This window comes from Gopherus evgoodei, chromosome 3 (genome assembly GCF_007399415.2).
Source record: "Gopherus evgoodei ecotype Sinaloan lineage chromosome 3, rGopEvg1_v1.p, whole genome shotgun sequence".
Lineage (NCBI taxonomy): Eukaryota > Metazoa > Chordata > Testudines > Testudinidae > Gopherus > Gopherus evgoodei.
The window spans coordinates 110,379,241-110,405,722 of record NC_044324.1 but is presented as its reverse complement, the minus strand read 5'-3'; the positions used below and the strand labels follow the sequence as shown (position 1 = coordinate 110,405,722).

Genomic DNA, 26,482 nt, shown 5'->3' with positions numbered 1-26,482 from the left:
TGAGATGCTTCCAGGTTAAATATTTTAGAAGTGAAGTTAAAGAGACATCAGAGAATAGTGGGACTGGCATTGTCAGTAGCATGAAAATGTGGGACAAAGGAATCTGTACCTTTTATTAAATTGACTAAAGTAGAAATAAAAGTATTCCATTAGAACATAATACTTATCCAGAGATACTTAGGAAGATATGTGACCAATTTTGAACTTTAATTTGATACATTTTATTTGCTAATAGGTTATTTATAATAAGGTTTATTATACTGTAGTTCTTTATAGGCTTTTTTATTCACATAAATATAAAATATTCATACTTACATGTTTTGTAAGATAAGTTTAAGAAAACGAATTAATTGAACACACACACATACAAGAGGGCTGGGTGGGTATGATGTGTATGAGGCTGAAAGATGCCAGATCACCAGATCATCTTTCTCTGCAGTGTGGGGCACAGTTCACTTGATGGTTTGAACTAGAATAAATGCTGGATTCTCTGTAACTTGAAGTCTTTATATCAAGATTTGAGAACTTCAGCAACTCAGCCAGAGGTTATGGGCCTATTACAGGAATGGATGGGTGAGGTTCTGTGGCTTGCGATGTGCAAAAGGTCAGACTAAATAATCATAATAGTCCCTTCTGGCCTTGTAGTCTGTGAGTCTAAGAAGCCTCAGAATTTCTTCTTTAATCATCATTAGTTTACCCAAGTTTCAACCAGACAATCCTATTCTGTTAACATTAGATAAGAAAAAATGATGGGCATCATCGGATGTAGCTGCAGCCTGAGATCTCATTTTGCTCATTGACACTGATCAAAGTAATCAGTACAGAAGAAAAAAGTGGCATCTCCAATTAGTTCCAAATCCAGCTGAAAGGTTGTATGATCCTAGTAAAAGGTCTTCTCACTATAACTCTAGTGAAGGGAGATAATCCTGATGGCAAGAGTCCTAAATCCATTGAACAGGAGTCTTCACTGATGTGATCTGATAACCTAAAGGAATCACCTGCACAAAACCACCCTCAAGGCCAGAAGATGACCAGATCTGGATAAACATGGAAGCTGGTGTTTTACTCACAATTTGCACACTCCTAGCTGTAGTCTGAATCTATAATTTATTGCTAAATACCTAATTTGCGTTAACCAGTGTTTATATTGAAAAAGGAGGGAATATGTGTACTGTTTCTTTTACTTTGTAGCAGGAAGTCCTGTGGGAGGGGCTTGGGAAGGCTTTAATGAGACGCTCTGCAGTGAAGCACAGTGAAAGGTAGGGGTGCAGTAGCTTGAGGGATTAAACTGAAGTTCTTTGTTCAGTTTTAAAATAATGTGGGTGTGAGTGAAATAGACAGCAAGAGAGCAGGAACCTCTTAGTGCCAACTGCAGAGGCACACAAGAAATACATAGAGGCTACAAGGATTTATTGGGTCCAGCATATACATTTTAGTTCACCAAGAGTGTCATGTGGGGTCTCATGAAAGTCAGTGTCACACTAGTCATTGATATAATTATGAAATGAATGTATGGACGTTGTGTAAGGTGTTATATATATATATACACTGAAAACGTTCATCTGAATGGCTATTTACACTTACATTAAATATTGGGTGGTTCAGAATGGGTCTCTTCTCACCAGTCAGAACTGAAATGTTAATGAAAGATTTTGAAAACTTCAGAGAGAGAGAAAAGTAAGAGGAAGAAGTACTGTAAATAGAAGGGCACAAAGAAGACATCCTATCATCCTTCACCTAAGTAAACAGTGAGTTTGTTTCTCAAAAGAAGGGTCTCAGTCAGGCTTCATTGAAAACACTGGTGAGAACTTTGTGTGAGACAAGCTTCTTTAGGCAGGAGGATAACTTGCTAAGTAAGTTTAATTGCTAGAAAATGTATTATGATTTTGATTTATATGTAGCCATTTGTTTCCAATATTCTTATTCACTATCATTTGAATCTCTATTCTTTAATAATAAACTTATTCTTGTTTTCACTTTCAATATATCTAAGTGCTGTGTGTTAAGCAAAGTACTGATCCTGAGCTGAATCTTGCAAGTTGGTGTTTACTGTTCCTTTGTCAATGGTAGACCTGGTAATTCTATGAGTGTTCTGGGGATAAAGGACTGGACATTACAGTGAACACTCAGAGGTTGGTGTGTGCCTATTGCTGACCTGTACAGAGAAAGCAAGGCTTGTGAAGGCCTAGAAGGCAGTGCTTGTGGTTTCATGGAGCTGATTCACAGCAGGCACGGACAAGATTTCCTCACACTAAAGGTAGGTGGTGATGTAGTGTCTCACAACCCTGGGTATTCTGGGGAGCATCACAGGGTGTGTGTGTTTGTATGGGAGAGACTAGACTATTACCCCGTCCCTGGGGTGAATTGCAGCAGCCCTTTCCCCTTGTATAAGCAGATCTTTCCAAAACATCTCTAGACAGCAATAGTGTGTTTTTATTTTTCTACTTGCACCAGGTGAAAAAGCTGAATAGGTTTATTGTTGATCCAATAGGCTATTGAGCAGTGCTCCCTATGAGCTAAATCCCCTATGCCCTGCAGAATATGTTGTATTATATAGTAAAACATCACTAATCCACAGTAATGTGGGGAAGACCCAGAGCGGATTAATGAGGTTTGTGGATTACTGACTTCCAGGGCATGGCAGGTGAAGTCAGTCACATCACACTTTGCTCCACCTTGGCACTCAGTAACACGCTCAAACAGTTCTAAATGACCAAGCTGGCCAAGAGCACTGGTGTTCCGTTCTCCTCAAAAGGACAATTACAGTTAATGCCAATTTTCACATTGCCCCTTCTCCAAAAGTCATAGGAGTTCTCTAAATACAGAAGTTGCACTAATTTATCCAAATCAGTTAAAAAATCAGTTTAGTGAAACTAGCGCAAACCTCTGTTTAGACAATATTTAGATCAGTTTAAAACTGGTTATATCTGTTTAGCTTGTGCCTGTAAATTTACTAGTGGGAGATAACCTGTTTAAATCAATATACTTTTAGTTAAACTAGTGCAATTTTTAGACTGGGAGACCAGATGCAAGAGATTGCCTTTGTAATGTAGAGAAGACGAGGGAGGTAAACAAATGTGTCAAAACCACTATCACCCATATAAACAGCAATTACAATTTAAAAAATCCCCTAAATCAAATGAATCTAAAAAGATATGAAGGCCAAACAATCAAGTGATGTCACTCATTACCCACACAAATTTTAAATGGTAAAGAAATATTTTCACTCCATGCATCTGAAGTTGGGGTTTTTTACCCATGAAAGCTTATGCCCAAATAAATCTGTTAGTCTTTAAGGTGCCACCGGACTTCTTGTTGTTTTTATGGATACAGACTAACATGGCTACCCCTCTGATACTATTTTAGGTAAATCCAAACTACTTGCACATTGTTACACAGATTACAATCAAAATAATTGTCGTGATGAAATATACAACAGCCATTTTAGGTAACACTTTATATCATAACTGGCTTCAAAATTATGAAAATGACAATCTCTGTGTACTCAGTACCTCTGTGTTTGTGATAAGTATCTTTCTTAATTAATTTTCCTTACTGAAGGAAGAGATTAGCTCCTATTGAGGAAAGATAACATGCGGAGTTTTTAGGACATGCTATTTTTAAATTATCTGAGGACTAAAAAAAAAAAAAGTTTAATTCAAAATGTTTCAATATTCTATTTAACAATTGAATTGTAGTAGCATCCTCAGCCAGGTTAAAGCTCTATTGCGGTAGGCACTACTTTCTTTTAACTCAAAAATGGCCTGAGTAAAAGTCATCACATTTAAGATGGTTGATTTTTAAGGGTGCAGTCCTCCACAATGCAGAACATTCTCCATTCAGCACTTTTCAGGATCACACTATGAATCAGGCTGCATTTTGTGGACTTTTGTACATAGTTTGGAGGTAGTAAAAGGAATTAAAAAAACCCAACACTATGGTCATGCACCTGTTTGACATTCATACCTTTTCCTTGGAGTACTATTCAGAATATACATACATATAAAATGGCATGCATGAATTGATTACAAAAAACATTCATTGCATCCCTATCTGAAAGTTAGTGATTTTACAATAACCAATTTTAGGGGAAGGGAAGCATAATACAAATGAGTGATTGGCAAGCTTTCTCAAACATCAGTGCCCATTCAACCCATTTCTGACCACTAACACTCCTGCTAGTCCTTGTATTTTGTGAACAGAGACTAACAAGCATGCTAAACTGTGTGGAGGCTTAGTGAGGTGGCTAAATGTCCACAAGATCATGGAAAGAAATCACCATGCTAATTTTCACTGTGACATAACCAGAATTAAAGAGCTGTCAACATATGCAATTTTTTAGGATGTTATTCCTTGGAAAATCTCTCTCTGAAGTTATAATAATTAGCAATTATGTCTGATCTGTAGATTTTCAAGTATAAACAATCTGGTTTCAACATGATGTTCGATGAATGAACAGGAAAGACTCAGCTGTTAGGGTTTTTTTTCAGTGATTTGGTCTAACAAGAATTCCTTAATATTAAAACTTACCAAAACTTTGGTGTTAGAAAATGACAGTCCTAGTCAAGGGCCTCCCCACCACTTCTTGGAATGACAGTTCACGACCAATGTCCCCTTTGGGGTGAGGAAAGGACCCCAAAACAGATGATCTTTTCTCAAAGAGTTTTGAAATGAGAGCTGCCTGAGACTAATTAGCTACTTTGGAAATCTGGAGTGGGGAAAATTAGTCCTCTGTCATGCAAACAGTAAAGCTAAGCATGTGTGTAAATGATTGCCGGACTGAGGTTTTAGGATGCAACATGCAACTGCTAAGGGTAGATCAACATAAACATTTAAACCGTTAGGGAACTACTTGTCAATAACCAGGTTCCCTGAATGAATTGTAATTGTAGTTTACATGGAGGCCCCAGCAGCTTCTGAAAGAGAGAATGTTGAAAGCTTGGAAGCTATTCAGTGATCGCACTAACACCATTATATAAACACGTAATCAATGCTGTGACTGACAGCTTTGTAAATGAGATTAGCATTTGGCCTGTTTACATTGCTAGCATAAAGTGCACATATGTAAATCACTTGAGTAGTTCAGCCTTGATGGTTGGGTCACATCCTGGGAAATAAGGTGACTGATATTCCAGATGCATTGGAAATAAAACCCAGATCCATAAAGAAATTTAGGTGCCTGAGGTGTTTAAATCCCAGTTTTAAGTTCCACACAACTCCTGCCAAAGACTGTAGGAGCCTAAACTCATTCGACACCTAAGTTTTCAGGGTAAAAGTTTCTCCCATGCCAATGTTTCTGCCTTTGGGCATGAACACTGCTGCCACTTTCCAGGCATCTGGGTGCCTATCTCCTGCCTGAGCTCCAGATTCACAGGCTGGGGGAAGATAGGTATTCATCCACCTCAGTCATGTGCAGGGCTCAATCTGGTAGATGTGTGTTCAGAGGCCATCTATTGGATCAGATCCTATTCAAAATCCATCTGGAGGATGTGGAGCTGTCCATCTTATAACTTTTAGCCCAGTGGTTAGAGCTGTCACCTGGAATACCCAGGTTCAATTCCCTGCTTTTTGACAGAGGGGGAGAAAGGATTTGAACAGGGGTCTCCCACCTTTCAGGAGTATGTGTGCTAACCACTGAGCCATGGGATATTCTGATGTAAGGGACTCTCCCCATCTTACTGGTCGAAGTGGTTCCACTGTGGTTAACTGTTGAAAGAGTGATTGGAACAATGGGCTGAACCTGGATCTACCACTTCAGTGCCCTAACCACTGGACTATAGAGTGTCTGTCTGTCTGTCTCGTCCAGTAGTTAGGTACCAAGGTGGGAGACCCAGGGTCCAGTCCTCTACTTAGCACTCTCTCCTGAATGGTGGGAAACCTCTCTTCAAATCCTTTCCCCAACCCAGGTGTGTGCTCTGATCCCTGGCCTAAAATGTTTAAGTGGGGTGGTGCTGTAGCTTCTTCTCTCCTCTGACCATTTTGTGAAGAGTGAGGCAGGCCCTTCACTTATTCCCACAAGTAGTGCCTAAGCCACTTGGAGTCATTTATAGATTGCTAAGCAGAGATAGGTCCCTCCCTGCAGCCTGGAGTTAAGCGCCTACCTCCATGAGAGGTATAGGGCTTAGGACACACCTGTCTTGTCAGCATCTCCCATTGGCTAGCTTAAGCAGCTCCCTGCCTTGTGTGCTGGCTTTTGTGGATTGCATCCTGAGATGCCTATCTCTTCCCAGTCATCGTATAGGAGCCTACCCACTTAACTCAGATTTATGGTTTGCAGTGCTGTTCCTGTGATTTCCAGTCCACTAGAAGCTGGCATCATAATGCTCAGTTTTGCAATGCCTACACTTGCAATGCCCACAGTAAATGCTTTCAAAAATAAACCTGATACTTGCCAGGTACATGGAGCAGCTAAGAGGAGGGAGTACTGAAGGTTAACTGCATTATATCAAAGACCTACATTTATTTAGAAGAAAATGTTTTTTAGTTCTATAATTAAAGAGTACGATTAACTAGAACAATTTTTCAACATTTTTGTGTGACACATAGTTTGTACACCATGGCCCAGTCCTATCTTACTTCTAATTTGAAACTGACTAAGAGCAGGGGAAGTGATGGTCAGTGCTGTGGGCATTTAGAGAAGTGTGACATTTTCATGTTTATGTCTCTTAGTATAAGCTACATTTATTGGCAAGTATACTCTACTCTTTTAGAAAGATTTTACTTGTAAATATTGGTATAGTCTGAAAAGTCATCAAATGCTGCTCTCTAATTTGCAGGAACATAGGGCCCCAGCTGTCTGCAAGAAGCTGTATCTGAGATGGCGGTGCCTGAGTAGCTTGAACAGTGGATGTGACTCTTGGAGCCGAGGTTTACAGTGCCCTTCTATTGTCTCTGTGAACCATTATGCTGTAGTTATTGGGGATAAGTTGGTAGTGAGGATCTGCCACTGTCTGGATCAACTGGCTGTTTTCCCCAACATAGCAAGAGGTGAGGTGTTCCATTGGCTTCTCTAGCCCTGTGTCTGGAGTAGTGTCTGTAGAGTGGATCTCTGCTCATGGAAGTGTCCTTCTTCATCCCCCCAAAGCCCTAATGAAGTTCCCACTACTTAGTCTTTCTGATTGGACAGTGTGCTGGAGCTAAGATTTAAGCCTTAGTCCACAAAGTTAATTTCAACTACTGGCTCCTTTGAATCAGCTAGGGAGTGGGGCTCAAAGACACAAAAAGATGTAGGCACCTAAGCCCCACTTTACTGGCCCTTACTGTAGATCTTTCTTTGAAATGAAGTCAATAGGTGTTTTGCCACTAATTTTAATGGGAGCGAGTTTGGGCCCAAGCTCTGAAAGAAGAACTGAAAGGAATTTTACCAAACTTTCCAAAGAAATGCTCCTTGAGAATCTTCTCTGTACATGGAAACTTCAAGAATAAATTCGAGCTGAAATGGCAAACTTTTAAAATTGTAAGACATGGATAATGAAAGGACGGGCTAATATTGAAAGACCTCTATAAACTGATTTTTAAAATATGAGATAATGAGTTAAATTCTGGTTTCTGGTGGCACATAGGCTAACTGCTAGAAAAATTTTAATTATACTATTCTGCAGGATCTTTATGACTAAGAGTTACCAACCATTGGTCATACAACAATGCATATAGTTCTCAGTCTGTGGCAATGGAAACTATTCACATCTTCAAATGGAGATTACATATGCTCATAGCCGGAATAATCTTCATGAGGTAGCTGTGGGATGGCCCAGTGTAGGTTCGTATAATGTTGTTTCACCAGTAATATATGCGCATCCATTTGAGGGCAATTATACCAGAAGGTAGACTTTGGCCCTTGAAATCATTGCAGGATCAAGTGAACAAGAGAGCTGGATGGTGAAAGAGAAAGGGATTCATTCATTTGTAGGGATAAATATACTATAATATTAGATGGAACAATTTGTTGCCAAAATGAATTGTTTTCTGTGTACATCTTTTATTGTTTTTTCTTCACATTTTAAGTTGAGTAAAAGTCCTTCTTTAAACCCTGCATTTTAAAATCCATTTCTAGGGAGGTAGTGGACACAGACTTTTAAAACAAACAGATTTTCAAAGTAAATCTTGATTATTTTGGATCGAATCATAAATTTCTTTCTGTGTTGTTACTCAGCCAAACACCCAGTGCCTAAACTGAATAAGGACCTAAGAATTTGACCCATAAAAATGGAAAGGTCTGTGAAGTAGCTCTCCCTCTCCACAACTGTAAGGCAAGCTTCCTCTTTATAAGCCCTTTTTTATTTGATGTAACCTTGCAAACACTTACTACCCAGTATGGTGGTAACCATGAATAATCCCACTGACTTCAAAGATTTGTTCACAGTAGAAAGCACTTTATCCAGCAGTAAATGTCTGTAGGGTTGGACTATTGGCTGTTTCTGAAATTGTTAACATTTGCATTTATTTATTTGCTTTATAATAACCACAGAGGCTCCTGTCCCAAAGCTCTGTGCATCTGACTTTAAAATTTCATATAACATGGATTACCAAGGTACAAAGGAAATAAACAACAGCAGAAGAAATAACCTCTACAACAAACAACAAAATTTCTCCAATTCTCCCCATCTTCAAATGCCTGGGAGAAAAATTGGGCCTTGCAGTGCTCCCTGAGGGTTAACAGATTGGACTCTGGTGGACAGGTGGGAAGAGACAGTGAATTCCAAATCTGAAGAAAAGCCCCTTCACAGAAAGCCCCATGCCAGCAGCATCTTCCCATGTATAAAAAAGAAGCTGCAGCATGAGGACCTTCTCTAATCTCAGTTGGAGCAGTATAGTATGGAGAGAGAGGTGGTCTCTCAGCTAACCAGGCTCCAATACATTTATGGTTTTACAAGTTAAAACCACACTTTGAATTCCCCCTGGAAATGTATTAGCATCCAGTACTGCCAATGCCAATGTCAATGCTAGAGAGACAGGATGGATGAGGTAATATCTTTTATTGGACCGACTTCTATTGATAAAAGAGACAAGCTTTTGAGCCACACAGAGTTCTTCTTCAGCTCTGGGAAACATACTCCTAAAATGCAAGGTGCAACAGATGGTTTAGCATAAATAGTTAGCACATATTGTAAGGTACCATTCAAGCTAGAGTGGCCTGTGGCTTGAAAGGTTGTCTCTCTCACTAACAGATGTTTGTCCAGCAAAAGATATTACCTCACCCACATTATCTCTTTATTAACCTGGGGCCAACATGGCTACAACTACACTACCATGTCAATGCTAAATGCTTAAGTATTCTTTTTACTTGCTGTCATAATAATTACAGCTATATAATGTACTATAAATCAGGTGTTTGTATTACTATTGTATTTACACATTAGCTGTTATTTTTGTACACCCCGTTTTACACTTGTTGAGTAGATCTGTTCCTTTTTATTAAAAAATCTAATGTTAATTCTTTGAAAAAAAATAAAGAAAGAAAAGGAGTCAGCTCCTGTATTACTTTCTGCTTGTATTTTTTGTCTTTTACCATCAGGCAGTTTATAATTGGAGATATATAGTTATTTCTTGTTATATCTGTCAAGAAAACTACTCTTTTGAGGGTTTGGGCTATCAGGATAACATGATGCCATTGCAGGAAATATGCTATAGCTGGGGAGTTTAATTTTATCAAAATGAGGGGATATAATGGCAACTTGCCAGAACCCAAGGACTGTACCTACCTGTATAAAATAAAGTGGATTTCAGCTAACCTATTCTTGCATACGAAGATTCAACGTGCAGAGATTACAGATCACAGCATAATGCTCACTGTAGAAAAATGGTGGCTGGAACTTGTACAATATTTGCTTTGAGTAGCACCTCTGTGTTAAACAGTGCCTTGGCTATCTTGGTAATCTTCAGGAAATCTCCCACTAGTAGTAGCAACAGCATAGACCAGCTGCAGTTGTTGTTACTACCGTGGAATCTAGACCAGGTTTAGGTCACAAGGTGGAAAAAATGCCTGCAGTTGTTCCACTGGAGCTGCACTGGTGCTATTGCTACAGTGGGAAACTTCCTGAAAATTGCCTAAGAGGGTGACTCTGAACCACACTGTAGAATTCCGTAGACCACATTTGCCCATCCATATATGATAGCACATTTGGCCACGCATATGCTATAGACCCTGTCTATACCCTGCATTCCTCAGAGCAAGTGTCTTCTTTTTCTCTTAGTGATGGACCAAAATAAAAACACAAACCAAAAATTACATTATAGATTATAAACTTGTTGATGTTAAAGAAAGAGACAAGCAAACAGTAAGGCAGCAGTGTTGTCATTTAAATCAACAAAACTGACAGCTAGGTTATTTACCTTTTTACAGCAGTCCTCTTTTCAATTTATAAGTGTGTGTCACAGGACAACAGTTCTTTCTCGAGACAAATGGCCTAAAACTGCATGAGAAGAAATTTCGTAAGTAATAAATCTCTCTGTGGGTCCAGAAGGAATATTGGACACCAAGATTCTGTGGCTATTGAGAGAGACAGTTGACAGGAGAAAGAAGAGAGGAGTTTGAGCTGCTCCCTTTGTACTCCCATTCGACATGTCTAATCCAGGGAAATGTTCTAAAAAATTCCCACGATTGTTAACAGTATTGGTAGCCCTACTGTAGATAAGGCTGCTATTCTGTGCTTATTAAACTTTCTAAGACCAATCGTATTAAAATGCTGGCAGTTGCACTGGTGCCAGCAACACTAGGAAGTGTTTAGAAAATCTGGATGAAATGGGACTCGAGTAGCCTTAGGGAAGCAGGTGAGATTGAGAACCTCTCCTACTACCTAGGTAAAATAAGCCTTCATGAGGCAGCACTGGATAAAGCAGGGAACTGCTATTTCTGGATAGGAAAACCAGGCTCTGAAGATAGGATAATATTTCCCTGGGGAGCTGGAGAAGATTATGTTATGATTCTTGAACTCTTTGAGCTGGTGTAGGCCTAGAGGAAACTTGGGGAGCAAATTATGTAGGCAGGAATCCTGTAGGAAAAAATAGTGTGTGATCTTGTAATGAGAGATTATATGAGAATTCATATGAAAAAGGGTGCTGAATTAAGGTTTCATAGGCAACCTTAATTCTAGCATTTCCTACCTTCACTTGAAATCCTTAATAATGTTCTTTTAACATAGTTTTTTGCATGTAATTTAAATTTCTTATTTCTCTCCTGGGAATTAGGACAGATCAGTGCTAGAAAAGACCCTGCTCTTTCTCTCTCTCTCTCTCTCTCACACACACACACAAGCACTAGCTCCATTCCCTGTTCATGGTCTAGGATGCTGCAACCACTTTTCTCTTTGGTTTCACTTTCTACAGACCACGTAACCTACATGGTGGTTTTGCCATAGCCTTTTTTTTTTGATGTGTGTAGGTGACAAAGTCAGACTTGACAGCTATAAGAGAGTGATGGAAGGCAGGTATATTAGTCCTAGAATTGTGAAGACCCTTTTTCCTATGAACTGAAAAGAGGGGGTCTCAGGTTAATTGAAGACACCTGAATACAACTGGTGATCTTTAAAAGCCCCTCTTCTGGTGAGGTGGGAGGGAGGAGAGATGAGAAGCAAGTGGCAGAAAAGGCTTCTTCTAGGTAGATGGATGTTCCCCTCCTTATTGAGCTTTCTTCTCTTTGGGGAAGAAGCCAGCATAAGTCAATGCTCTGGTGGGGGCAAGGAAATGTATAACTTTTGCATAGTGGGTTTGTTTGCTCAAGAGAACGATGTGGGCCTATTCTGAGGCCCACCTTGTAAATAAACCAAAGTTAAGAATTAACACCCCCCCCCGCCCGGGGGGAAATGCTGAGTCTAGTGTCAGACTATGGAAATGAGAAGGGTAATAGGCTATGAGGAGGTGGCCTAGCACCCATGTAGGTGAAGGTGGGAAAGCTTGTCTTAGGTGGGAAACAAGCTGGAGGGGACCTTGTGCAGGATACTTCATGTAAGGATCTGCCTATCTATGTGCCTGCAACCTCTTCGGTCTCCTGATACAATGCCTTTTCCTCACATTTCTCTTTCAAGTAACCCTCTTAAATCCATTTTTCTATAAAGATAGGTCTTCACCTTAAAGAAGCAGTAACAAACTAGACAGAAGGAAAAGAAACAAGCTACACAAAATCATTACTCTAGTGCATCTGTTCTCTCATCTGTTTATTTAGACTGAAAGCTTTCCAAGGGAGGGACCTTTGGGCTTTTATCTATAGCATATTTTTCTGCATCTGAACACAGTGGTCAGCAATTATGTTAGTTGAACTAGGGCTGAAGGTGGTTTTGCTGTGGGTATACAAAAACAAAATGTGTTCCAACATTATTTTTGCTAAAGGTTTAACCCCAGTGAGCTAAAAGAGTATTGAACACAGATTGTCCTTGTCTACACCTACCGCTAAACCAGTGCTTAATTTGTAATGAAAGAGGTGCCAGGGCTCAAACAATTTTTTTTAACTTTCACAATTGAAGCAGAAAGTCCAGAAGTGCCTAGGCTATGGAATGCCAACCCTAGAGTTTCCAGGGGTGCCCTGGCACAAATTAAGCACTGTGCTAAACTCTACAGCTTAAGCACTGAACTGTGTTCAACCCTAGTTCAACTAACATGCCTGTGGACAGCCATTAGTACATTTCATAGCATAGACAAGGCCATGGGGGCAGGTGACTGTAAGTCCCTTTCCTGAATATGACTGCAGAAGCCACTGCTCTGCTAAGGCTGCCACAGCACTTTGCCAGCCTGTCTTTCTTCTTTCTCCTTGAGGCTAGACCAGGCCCCCTTACTCCAGCAGGAACCTTCCCCAAGGCATTAAACTCATCCACTTTCGGACAGGAGAGCAGAGAGGAAGGTGGAGAAAAGGCGGAGCCAATGCTCATGACAGACGTAGCACTCAGCCAATAGATTTGTAGAGGGTGGCCTGCAGAGGTGATGGTGATCTCCGAGCGGGGGGAGGGGTCTGCGTAAGGGGGTGAGGCTAACGGGGCGTGGCAAGCCTGGTGGGGTGAAGGAGGGAGCTTGGCCGCGTGGAGGCGGGGCCTGAGGCTGAGTGGGCGAGGCTAAGAAACTGGAGGGGTGGGGTTGGGTGGAGCGAGAGGCCGTGACGGGGGGAGGGGGGGAGGTGTGACGACCGGTGGGCGGGCCCGGGCGGGGATTGGCCGGCGAGCGGTTTCGCTGGGGTTATGCTGACGGCTCCGGTCAGGGAATTTCAACTTCGGATGTGGCTGAGCAGAAAGAGGCAGGTGAGAGCGCCTCGCGCGCGTTACGGGCGGGTCCGTTCACCCCCCCCCACACCCCCGAGAGCTCCCGCTCGGAGCGGCGGGTGCGAGCCGGGAGCAGGAGTCACGGGGGCTGATGCCCCGGCGCCGCCCAGTGGCGAGGGGCTGTGGCGGGCTCTGCCCCGGTGCCCTGCCGTTGGCTTGGCTGCGTGGCCCCTGGGCGGCCGGGATACCCGCGGTTCGCTGGCGTCGCTGTGCCTGGCGCTGGCCGGAGGGTCCGGGAGGACCCTGCCCGCTCCCCCGCAGCGGGAGCTCTCGGCCACCGGCAGGCCTGCGGCAGCGGTGTGGGGGCGGCTCCTCCAAGGAGGCGAGTCCGCCCCGCCAGGGCTCGGGGGCGAGATACTGGGCAGCGCGGCGCTGTGCGATGCGCCCGGCCCGCTCGGACCCCCCCCCCCCGGCCTCCCCAGCCGGCGCTGCTGGGCGGCCCGCCGCTCACTAAGGGGGGCGACTGGCCTTAGCTCCCTCCGTCCCATGGGGGCTGCTGCAGGGACTCAGCGAGACACACGCACCATCATCCTGTCATTTAAATCTCCCTCGTTTAGACTCCGCGGGCTGAGAGTCCCACACACGGCGCGGACGCTTTACTCTGCTTCCCCCCCCCACCCCCCAGTCAAAAGCAGAAGCGCTGTAAGCCTGGAAACTCTGTTCCTGATGACCCCCGAAGAGTCCTTCATCTGCAAGGGGTAGTGACGACTTCCGTATTAAAGCCTAGGGGCCTTTCTCGACCTGCGAACATGTAGAGTATCGCCTATGTTTGCGAGCCTTGATTTTTTTTTTATAGTTGTAGCAGCAAAACTGTTTCAGAGAGACACTAGTTGCTTATTAGAAATCTCTGGCTGAGATTTGCTCTCCTGCTCTTATTTCAGTACTTGTACATCTAACTGCACTGGTGGATCTCAGAGTTCTTGGTCTGATTTTTTTTTTTTTTTATGGAGGAGTGGAGGCGGTAAACCAGATAATCCCGAACTAAGAATGCAAACTGTCTTGAATCACTGCTAAATTTTGGTCGCCTGTATCCGTGGCATGAATAGTGTGGGACAGCAGAGTGGGAAGTAGGGAGATACTTCTGGACCACCACTCTTTCCATTTCAGCTACTTCTTTCCACCCACTGCTTTGACTCTCTTTCTTCTTTCAAGTTAACAGCTAGAGAACTGTGATCCTGCGCTGAAGTTGCCTTCTGAGAATGCAATGACTAGGATTGTTCAGTCCTAATCAATTTCATTCTCTAAAGGTAAAGCAATTCAGTGCAGAGCTCAGTTCCGCTCTTATCATCTACAGGTCCTGAATATTTGACAAACAAAAGTTGGGTAAACAAAAAGTAGTCCACTTGTCAAGGTGTGCTAGCCATGTCTTGTCAGGTGGGAGCCAACTGGGGTTGATTTAGTGGCTCCCAGGTCCTTATCTGCGGGGTCTGGGACTAGTCCTCTTACTTCTGAGAAGCATGAACTTCCTTTGGTGAAGCAGGTAGCCCAGGAATGGACATCACTCTCCACAATAAAGCAATACTTTTATCTAAGCAGGGAAAACCTTCAGTCTGTATCAGGGGTAATACCAGGAGGAGACCACTATGGGAAGTTATACATACACGTTCCCCAGCAATAATAAGGTGTCTCCTGTCCAATACGTAAATATACAGTTCAGTGCTCCATGACCTGATTAAAAATTCCAGGATTCCTTGTTTGACTTCTGTCTTCAAGTCTTCACTGTCATTGATGTGAGTGTGTGCTCTGAACTCATTTACGTCTGGATTCTGATTCCACTTGTCTGGATGCTCTGTTCCTGATGTTGCTGGGTTGATCTGGACCTTCTGCCTGAGTCCAGCTGTTCTTGGGATCAAGCGCCTTCATTAAAGCTCCCAACTCAGTTGAGCTGCTCCTTTTTTGTGTGTGTGTGTGTGTGTGTGTGTGGCTGTGCACCAAAACCTCTTCAAATGTTCTCACAGTGGTAGCTGTGCCCTTTGGGTCAGCTGATTGGCTCAAGGTCATTCCTCTCTCTGGCGTGGAGTTACCAACAGCCCCCCTTCCGCCCCCAATTCAATATATAACAAATAGAAGAAAGGGAAAATCAATGCTAATAGGAATTGGAAGCCAGGAATTGTAGGAAATTGATAAGGGAAACCAAGGTGAAACCTGTGGCCAGTAGAGTTAAGGTTAATAAGGAGTTTAAGTATATTATGAACAAAAAGAATCTTAACAATGGTATTTGTCCATTACTAGATGGAAGTGATAAAATTATGAACAATAATGAAGAAAAGGTAGAAGTGTTCAATAAGTATTTCTGTTCTATATTTGGCAAAAAGCCAGATGTAGTCATATCATATGATGATAATGAAACGCTTTACGTTCCAGTAGTAACTGAGGAAGATGTTAAATTACAGCTACTAAAGTTAGACATTCTTAAATCAGCAGGTTCGGATAACTTGCTTCCAAGAGTTTTAAAAAAGCTGGCCGAGGAGCTCGCTGGACTCTTAACGTTGATTTCTCAATGAGTCTTGGCACACAGTGGATGTTCTAGAATACTGGATGAAAGCTAATATTCTGCTAATATTTAAAAAAGTTAAACAGGATGACCTGCCTAATTATAGGTGTGTCAGTTTGACATTGACCCGAGGCAAGATAGTGAAGCAACTGATATGGGACTTCATTAATTGAAGAATTAAAGGAGGGTTATGTAATAATGCAAAGGACCATGGGTTTATGGATAATAGAGCCTGTCAAACTAACAATTTTTTTTGATGAGATTACAAGTTTGGTTGATATAATATGCTTAGATTTCTGTATGGTGTTTGATGTGGTACTGTATGATATTTTTGTTTTTTTTTTTTGTTTTTTTTTAAAATTGAATGATATACAACTAACATTGCATACATTAAATGGTTTTAAAAACTGGGTAACTGATAGGTCTCAAACTCTCACTGTAAAAGAAATTGTCATTGAGCAGATATGTTTCTAGTGGGGTCCTACTGGGATAGGCTCTTGGCCCTATGCTATTTAACATTTTTGTCAATGATCTGGAAAACATATAATCACTGATAAAGTTTGCAGATGACCAGAAGATGGGGAGAATGGTAAATAAATGTAGGGGACAGGTCACAGACATGATGCGATCTGGATTGCTTGGTTAGTTGGGTGCAAGCAAACATGTTTTAATATGACTACATGTATATGTACACATCCGGGAACGAAGAATGTAGGCCATACTTACATGAGGACTCTATCCTAGCGTGATTATTTTATCTCAGTGTTTGGCACTGATGTGATCAGGACAATACTGCGTCCAGTTCTGATGTCCACAATTCAAGAAGTTTGTAGATAAATTGGAGAAGAGCTATGAGAATGGCTAAAGGATTAGAGAACATGCATATAGTGATAGACCCAATGCATGGAAGCTAACGCTGGACAAATTCACACTGGAAATAAGGTATGCATTTTTCATAGTAAGGGTAATTAATCATTGGAACAATTTATCGAGAGTCATGGTGGATTCTCAATCACTGGCAATCTTTAAACAAAGATTTCTTTTTTTGTTAGATATGCTGTAGTTCAAAAGGAATTATTTTGGGGCAATTCTATGGCCAGTGCTACACAGGAGATCTGATTAGATAATCAGTGATCTCTCTTAGCCCTAGACTATGAACTGAAGTTACTGGCAACCAACCCCTTAAGGGTTCTCTGCTTGGGAGTGACACTCTTTCCACTGAAAGTCTCTTCTGTTATCTATCTATCTCCTGTGTCCATCCTGCCCTCTCAATAGGAGGGGGCCAGAACCAGAAGGAACTTCACAGGATAGTACCCTCCACCGCTAGCTAATCACAACTTTTGGGGCACGCCTTTGCCACCTCACACTGCATTGCACTTTGAGATCTCAATATGTAGTGATGCCTAATTTATAAACTTGGGCGTGACCCCATCTGTCTCTTACATACTTAGTTTGAGGGCTTCTGGCCTACAGTACTGCAAAGCATATGCTGCCTTAGCTCAATCATTTAGTACTGTAATGCTTTTAACCATAAGTACTGTAGTATCAAAAGGTCAGATGGGGAAGTTCAGAACATAGGCCTGAGCCTACAGTTTTTCCATTGATCGAACTCCCACTGAGTTAGTTATTTTCTACTTGTGCGCACATACAATTATATTGACTTAAGTGTAATAAGATTGGACTTAAAAGAGGATATGTTGTTAAATCGTAATCTTTAAAGACCTTTGACTGACATAAGGAGTGATTTTTTTTTTCTCGGCTCCAATATGTCGTTAATGGACCATCGACAAAGACTAACTTCTGAAGTGAAGTGAACAAACGGTAGCAAGTTTGGTACATTTGGTTTGCCAAGGTGCTCAAATTTTATGGTGATGGGTGACAGAGAAGCTTACATTAGGAGTGTTGTTCATTTTGTGGATAATTTTTAATTATGGGCTGTACTATAAACTTACAGTTGTAGTTACCAGACAAACTTTGTGCCTGAATTAGGTTTGCTTCCCTGGTTGCCCAATACATATGCTACAAAACTTGAAAACAAAATGTCAGAAAACTAAAAATACCAAATGAAGGTTGACCACCTTGAACAAAGCAGGCACAGACTACTTTGACATGGCATGGGAAATGTTCTTTGCATAGAGAGTACTGTAAACATGCACCACAGAACATTGGCTTTATTTTGTATAAAAAATGACCCCATTACAGGATGTAACTGAGTGTTATGGTACATTGGTTCCTGAACATCTGGTAGAGCAGAGGTGGGCAAACTATGGTGAGCTGTTTTAAGCCAGCCCGCGAGCTCCTGCTGGGGAGCAGGGTCTGGGGCTTGCCCCATTATGGCGCTCCAGCTGGAGTGCTGGGTCAGGGGCCTCATGGCCCTGCTCTGGCTCCTACATGCTCCAATGGTCCCCTCCAGCTCTCCAATGGGAGCTGCAGGGGTGGTGCCTGTAGATGGGGCAGCGTTCAGAGCTGCCTGGCCATGCATCCACATAGGAGCTAGAGAAGGGATATGCCACTGCTTCTGGGAGCCGCTTGAGGTAAGCGCTGCTCGGAGCCTGCATTCCTAAGCCTCTCCCCAGGCCCTTGCCCCAGCTGTGATTCCCTCTCCCGCTCTCCAAACCCCTCAGTTGCAGCCTGGAACAGCCTTCTACACTCCAAACTCCTCATCTGGAGCCTGCACCCCCAACCAGATCCCGCACCCCCTCCTGGACCCCAATCCAATTTTGAGCATGTATGGCCTGCCATACAATTTCTATTCCCAGATGTGGCCTTCAGGACAAAATGTTTGCCCACCCCTATGGTAGAGTGTTGGGTGTATCGTGAGCTTGGAGGCAAGTCCTGTAGACATTTCAAACATTAGGCTTCACAGATTACAGCCTTTGGTGGGTTCCTGTAAACACTCACTGAGGCTGATAAAGTGATAAAGGATTCCTTTATTCTGGCGGTCAGAAATAAAATTTGCAGTTACCCGTGGCTTTAAGTTGCAAACAAAATATAAACCAGCTTTTCTTAAGTCAGTTTCTGAGGGCAGGCCAGTGCATGGATAATAGTCAGTCTTCTGGGCCTCCTCCTTTTGCATGTGCAATCTTATATATGCTACCTTCTGTTCCATTGCTTATTTGATAAGATCCTCGCAACTACAGTAAAGCAGTAAGAAATGTGAAGGTATGGCTAGCTTCTTTTAATGTGATTTTAGCAGTTGGAAGCAAGAAGAGGCAGCTCACTGTGGTCCTCATTACCTATTGACCACCAGTAACTACTCTATAGAGTGTTGGTGTTGCATGGACAGTACAGAGGGACATACTGGAGTATAGGAATGGTAGTTCTGGTTTAGAGTAGTGGCCGTAACTGATAAAGTGGAATTGTTTGGTGTAGAGAGCAAGTATACTATGGACCTGACCCAACTCCTGTTAATGTAAAAAGAAAAGATGGATTGGACTATATATATAAATTGTGATTTTATATCTTTTGAGGAGACAGATAAAATGGAAGTGTTATGGAAGGATAAGGTAGTTTGATTTTTCTGTATTTCTTGTGAGCAGCTCTATGGAAGCAGAGATGGGTTTGGTATGTTCTTTAAGAAGTACAACCTTAACTTTGCATTTCTGGGTCTGACATTATTGTGAAGTACTTGTTGTGAATCCATTGTAATTAACTGCAGCCTGAACTCCAGCTTTCCCTACAGGCGAAGAAGGTGCATGTCTGTCCCACCATGTTACACAATCCAATGTTACTCAGTCCTCAATTGCCTTTTTTAACAGAGGGAAAAGGTAGTGTGTGGTGATACTTCCAGTGAGTTTGTTGGATGATGGGGAGACTACGTGCAAAAACAAATATGTAACTGATTTATAAAACAAGAAAATAGTTGTTCATTTTCCCCACTTATGGGCTGGATTGCACTTCCACTTTTGTGAGCCCAGGAAACTCAAATCTAGGAGATCTTTGTAAGTTTCCCAGATGAGGGAGCTGCAGTTTTGCACCCTTTCCCTTTAAGATCAGATGCCATCCCTTCAATGGTACCATGAGTTTTTTGGGGGGCTGGGATGATAGGGAAGGAGCTTGTCTTAGCACAGCTGAATCATTTCCTGTTCAGCCTGTAAATATCAGTGCAGAAGTCTGAGAACTAGTGCTGTTTTGAAACAGCATTAATTCCCATTGCATCCTTCCATAACTTCTGCTACAGCTCACCCATGGAGGATTTTGTCAATGGCTTATGAAGAACCTCTTTCAGCTTTGCTGCCAAGAGGCTGGGGAATAGTAGGAGTGTGCAAGGACTCTCTGGGATTGCAGGTTCCTTTTGTTATGTATCCTGAGGATGGTTTTGGGCGATGATTAATTTATGGTACCTAGCTGCTCTACTTGGAAAAGACAACTTGACAGAAAATCCAGGGGGAGCACAGTTCCGCTTGTCTTGCTCCTGGAATTATTTTTGCAGGAAGATGTGATTTGATCCTCTGACTTTAATTTACTCAGCTAATCTTTGGTAATGCAGCATGTGTGGTATGTAAGGTCATTATTTGGAGACTCATGCATTACACAGAAGCGCAATAAGATGAACTAAGGACAGTTTGAAGGCTAACCCAATTGTCTTACTGCTACAGGTTTAAGTCAGTTCCTTTGCCTCTGTAACATTGTCTCTGTGGTTTAGTGTTTGCAAAGCACCAGTTCTAGAGAAGTGTTCTAGTTGCAAAAGCTACCCTGTTCCCAGAAAATAAAAATAGACTTTTAAAAACCAAGGAAATGTCTGTGCTGCCTGAAAGATCAGTTTTGACTAAAATTACTTGCATTGATGACAAAGCAGAGTTTAACCAAAATATTTGTTGTTGAAATTACTCTGTAATTAGTAATGTTGTACAGCTAAATGTAACACCGGGTTTTACTGAAAATCACTATCTTATTACTGTGGCTTGAAAACTACAAAGAATAACCTTGGTTTACTTTACTTAGTGGCCTGGATAAAACTTGACTACAATGTTTTAAGAATGTAGGTTTTTATATATTTTTTTGATAGTATTCTTCAGTATAATTTTAAAACACATGATGTGATCTCTTACCACAACAGAAAACTAGAGGAGCTTTCTTTCTTTTTAGTTGAAGTTGCCTGCACAGTTTGTTTTTGTTTTTTTTGTTTTTTATTCTGTCTATGGTCTTTCAAAACTTGCAGCAAAAATATCTATATAGAAGTGCTTTGAACTGAGTCTACAGCAAAAATAAACTTGTCTTTTCATACAATACTTTAGACATCTCACACAAATACAATATAATCTCCTTTTTGGTTTGGTTGTATGAATTTTGACTTTTTTTTTTAAGAATTGTGCAACAGCTAGTTATAACCTTTTATAAAGGAAAGTGTACTTATGTTTTCCCTCTGAGAGGAAGTTTGCCTTCAAATCTTTCTATTCCTTCCTTGTTTTCTTCTCTCAAAAACACCCTTTCTTGTAGTCACCCTCCTATTTTAAACAAACTTGTGTTTGCTTGACAATTGCACAATTACTTTTCCTAGAAGTGTTTACTACTTTAATTTATTATGCATTCCTTCAATTTATCAGCTATTGAAGTTACTGGTCTGTAACCTCCAGATCTGTGTTATCCCATTTCCTAAGTAGCTTCAGTGTATACCATTTTCAAATTCTCTAGTAGTGATGGAATTCCCCAAAACAATCACCAGTGGTTCTATTAGTTCATTTAGTATACCTAAGTGACTTTCATGTGACCCTACTAATAGTAATATGTTCTAGTTAACTATGCAGTGGTTGACATGTTCATTCATGTAAATTGCCTAGGGAGGTTGTGGAATCTCCATCATTGGAGATTTTTAAGAGCAGCTTAGACAAACACCTGTCAGGGATGATCTAGATAATACTTAGTCCTGTGGGGTACTGGATTAGAGGACCTCTCAAGGTTCCTTACAGTCCTATGACTTCTGATTCTGAGTTGCAATGATGCTATCCTCAATATTTGTCATATTTTTTTCTAAATGGTAGCTGAAGGAAAATAAGAAGCATCAGCCTTCTTATAATTAATCTTTACCTATTGGTGAACCTACTCCTTTCTCTGCCATCTTGCTTTTTGGATACTTTCTGCGATGGGACATTGTCCCATCACATCATGCATCTGACATGAACTTAGTTCCTGTAAGAGGGATAGTTAAAAACCTGGTGCCATAATCTTCCTACTTAGATTAGTGCCTAATCTTAAAACTGCTTCAGGTCCCCTTCTCAGAGGACTCCTCTCTGAAAGTGGCTACAGTGGCCAGGCTTTGATAGAGGATGGCTTTATGATAAAGTTATGGTCATCTGTGTCACTTCTTTGTTCAGCCACAGTGATGGTAACTGACCATTGCATGATGCTCCCTTTTGCCCAGGACTCAGTGTACTGCTAACCTTGATTTCAAGTGACCGAACAGGAAAACAGTTTTTACACTTTTGGTGCTCAAGGTTTGATTGATTAATTATTTCAAGTTAAGTATAATCAAAGTTTTTTGTTTGTCGTGTTGTAGCCATGTTGGTTCCAGGATCTTAGAGAGACAAGGTGAATGAGGTAATATCTTTTTTTGAACCAACTTCTGTTGCTGAAAGGGACAAGCTTTTACAGAGTTCTGTTTAAGCCTGAAAGCCTGTCTCTTTCACCACCGAAGTTGGTCCAGTAAAATATATTGCCACATTCCCCTTATTCTCACATTTTACTAGTTGAACATTTGCACTTAACTGTAGAGTGATAGGAGCAACTAATTACTTCCCTTGGCTATATTTTGTGGTGGGGTTTTCTGTGTTTTTACATGTATTATAGGAATGGTGTAATCTGTTTCCACCACACACAGCTTCTAGAATTGGCTGTGATTCTATATTTCCAGGATTTTTGATTGTGGTTGCTTGCAACTTGAAAGGCCACTTTATTTTTTTCATTTGTACATATTAAATGTGAGCAGGACAAAATCCCTGAGGGTATCTCAATGTTTGCTTTCTAATTCTGTTCAATGAAGAACTCAACATCTGGTATGAAACCATATTAAAAAGCCAAAAGAAATCTTTACCATGGTTTAATTCATAGAGAAGTATCTTTTTTGGTGGTGAGTCTGATTTCCTAACATTCAGAGAATTAAGGGCGTAAATTTAAATTATATGGGATAATTGCAAAATAGAATTTTGTGGTACATTACCTCTCATACTTGAAGTATTATAAAAAATCTTACCAAGAAAGTGCTGATAATACAGTGTCTATCATTCAAATGTAGTAAAGGTTAAGCTATATGTAAGCTATTCCTGCATTCGTTGACATTTTGAATCCTGCTCTATGGAGTGAGAAAATGCTTAGGAAGGAAAATGGGGTATCTTTTTAAAAATTGCTGTAGAACCTTTACCTTACACCAGAGGCTATCAGAAAGGACTTATTTCAGAGGGGTAGCCATGCTAGTGTATATCAGTAAAAACAATGAGGAGTCCTTGTGGCACCTTAGACTCACACATTTATTTGAGCATAAGTTTTCATGGACTATAGCCCACTTCATCAGATGCATGGAGTAGAAGATACAGTAAGCAGGTATAAAAATACAGCATATGAAAAGATGGGAGTTTTACCAAGTAGGGGCGGATCAGGGCTAACGAGGCCAAATCAATTAGGGTGGATGTAGCGCATTCCCAACAGTTGATAAGAAGTTGAGTATCAACAGAGGGAAAGTTATTTTTGTAGTGACGTAGAGTCTCATATTGTCTTTATTTTCATTCCTTTTGGATGAGATGTTTAACCCATTACTAAATAATCATGTGAACCCCCCCATCCACTAAAAATGATAGCAAACCTCAAGTTTTTGAGCTAAATGGGACATGGTATCTGTGGTATTGAAAGTAGAAGCTAGAAACTGTCCTTAGGCTCTTAGGCTTTCAACCACAAATATTCTGGGTCCATACCTATTAATAAAGCTAATTGCAAACTCTCTCATAACATCTTGAAGACCTACTGCTTTAAATTATGCTAGCATGGTGAATGTGTAGTAAATAGAGAAGTTAGTGAGTGGTGAAAGAATGGCTTTTAATTTTATCAGTTCCTCCATAGACATTGATTGTATAGTCCATGCGTGACAGACATCACTGTGACTTGTAAATGTTTTTACAAAATACATTCTCCATCTTAACATGTAAAACACAAGGAAATACTTGGTAATGTAGTTTCTTCTAAAGCTTCTCATTTTGGCATAGCTTTTGGGATACACTGACTCATTTGCCACCTCCCATTTTGAGTATGTGGTAAAATCTCTCGTCTTTCCTGAAGCGTGGAAATTCTGATATTAAACCCCTATCATCTAAACCTGTATTTAAGTGATCTGATGTTCTCGGCAGGAATTAACACACTTTCCCACAAAATATTGTGTATTGAGAGTGGATGGTTCATGGGCTTTAGTAATAAAATACATAATATAAGCTGTAACTTTAAGATCACTGGTTTAAAAACCAGACCAATCTGGTAGTGGACCAGTTGTTACCATTTGATGGGCCAAATTATGCGTAATGAGTTGATGGAGACAGTAAGTGGATGCGGGGGCAGGTTTCACATGAAAAAACACCATCATAACTGGCACAAATTGATACTTTTTTTATTTGCAGTCTTCACTAGAGGCCAGGGATTAAATGCTAAATAGAATAGCCTCTCACTTCAGGAGAAGGTAATGTAAAGTTTATTTCAACCCTGACCTATAAAACATTAGTACTTCTTCATATATACAAAAGACAAGACTTCTGTCTATGCTTTCATAACTGCTAAATTAAACTCTTTAAAATATACACTTGTTTTTAATTGTGCGAATCCACTTGTTAGTCTTGTTTAATTTTTCTTGGCAAATCCATGAGCAAGAACTGATTGAGTTGAGTCCTGGACTAGCCAGGAAGAGCTTCCCACTTACTACTAGTGAGTGAATTTTTAAAGCAAACTACGCAAACTAGAATACACTTATGCTGTTTCACTAACTGTAAAGACGTGGCCAAATTTCAGTTCCTGCAGACTGAAATAAGTTCTACATTATGTTTAGAAACAACTAGTGCAGGGATCGGCAATCTTTCAGAGGTGGTGTGCCGAATCTTCATTTATTCACTCTAATTTAAGGTTTTGCGTCCCAGTCATACATTTTAACATTTTTAGAAGGTCTTTCTATAAGTCTATAATATATAACTAAACTATTGTTGTATGTAAAGTAAATAAGGCTTTTAAAATGTTTAAGAAGCTTCATTTAAAATTAAATTTTAAAATGCAGAGCCCCCAGGTCTGGTGGCCAGTACCCAAGCGGTGTGAGTGCCACTGAAAAATCAGCTCGCGTGCTGCTGTCAGCACCCGTGCTATAGGTTGCCTACTCCTGAACTAGTGTGTAATAATTCCAGAGTTAGAAGATGAGGGTTGGAAGAGACCTCAGGAGGTCAGCTAGTCCAACCCCTTGCTCAAAGCAGGACCAACACCAACTAAATCATCCCAGCCAGGGATTTATTAAAGACTTGTATACTGATATCTGAGTGCTGGTGGTTTGTTGGACCATGTGTCACTTTCAAAAAGTGTGGTTTCTCTACATCTCTATGCCTGTCTATTCATAGCTTTCCTTATTTTTTAGACAGTCTTGATTTCACTATCTCAAAACTAGGCAAGATACCAAAAAATAGACTCCATTTAACAGGGGATAAGAGGCACTGAACACACCTGCCTAAGGGAGTGTGTGTGTGTGTGTGTGTGTGTGTGTGTGTGTGTGTGGTGTTTTTTTTTTTTTTAAATCATTTTGATGTGGTAAGATTCTTCATCTGGAAAATTGTTGTGGATGATATATGAGGATTCTTTATTCCATTGATTGATTGATGCATTTTAATTATTTCTACTGCTTAAACATAGTTTCAGATAAATAAAGTAGTAAATTTGTAGAGAGATCTCTACAAATCCATCTGTGTGGCTATGAAGGCAAATCTGGTCTAAAGTTAAACTAAGTGACTAGACTTTCATAGATCCAATGAAATTTTGCATCTTAACATTTAATGAAGAACTTTACAGCAAAGGATAACATCTCTCAAAAAGAATAGAACAACAAACACAATCATACAGTTAAGATTAAATCTGTCATCCATAACCAATGATCTTAAGCAAAGATTCTACCCAGCCCCATTTTTGTAATACAGTGTATTTAATGTTGAACTACACTTTCTGAAACCTTGAGTCTTGTCTGGTGACCCACAAGAGTTCTAATGGCTTTCACTGTGTGCACTACCATTCTATTGGAGCTAAAATAATTCTGAAATAAGGCATTTTAATATGGAATATCTCAGGTCCATCCATAGTTCACTGCAGGGTGTGAAACTTGGCAAACAAGTGGATTAAGTTTAATGTATGAGTAAGAAATCTCTCTTTAATGGGTGACTATTAAAATATATATATTTTTTTAAGCTGTCGACCTCTTCTGAGAACTCAGTTTGGCTCTAAATCCCTGCTGACAAAGATCTAGAACAGACCCACGCAACTTATATAGCGGTGAGGGCCATATTACTCCAAAGAAAACAGCTGAGGGACGAAGCACTTCTCCCCCACCCCCCGCAAGTGCCGCCCGTCCTGCGGAAACAAACTCTCCTTCCCCAGCGCCACCCCACCAAAACAGCGATATTGAACCTCGCTAATATGTTATAGCGGGCCCCTAAGGTAGTATAATTAAGGTAAAAGAAAAATGTCTTTTTGCTAGAAGTAGAATAAAATCTTCCCCACACTTTTTGTAATCAATTGCCCTGTT

The 26,482-nt window shown here is 40.8% G+C and overlaps 1 protein-coding gene across 1 annotated transcript in view; it reads left to right on the top strand.

Annotated features, from left to right (window-relative positions):
* The first annotated feature begins 13,135 nt into the window (after positions 1-13,135).
* EPB41L2 (erythrocyte membrane protein band 4.1 like 2) overlaps positions 13,136-26,482 on the top strand; it is a 271,001-nt gene continuing 257,654 nt past the window's right edge. Inside the window, 1 exon segment of the mRNA XM_030556298.1 lies at positions 13,136-13,219. The gene's annotated coding sequence lies outside the window, so the exon portion shown is untranslated.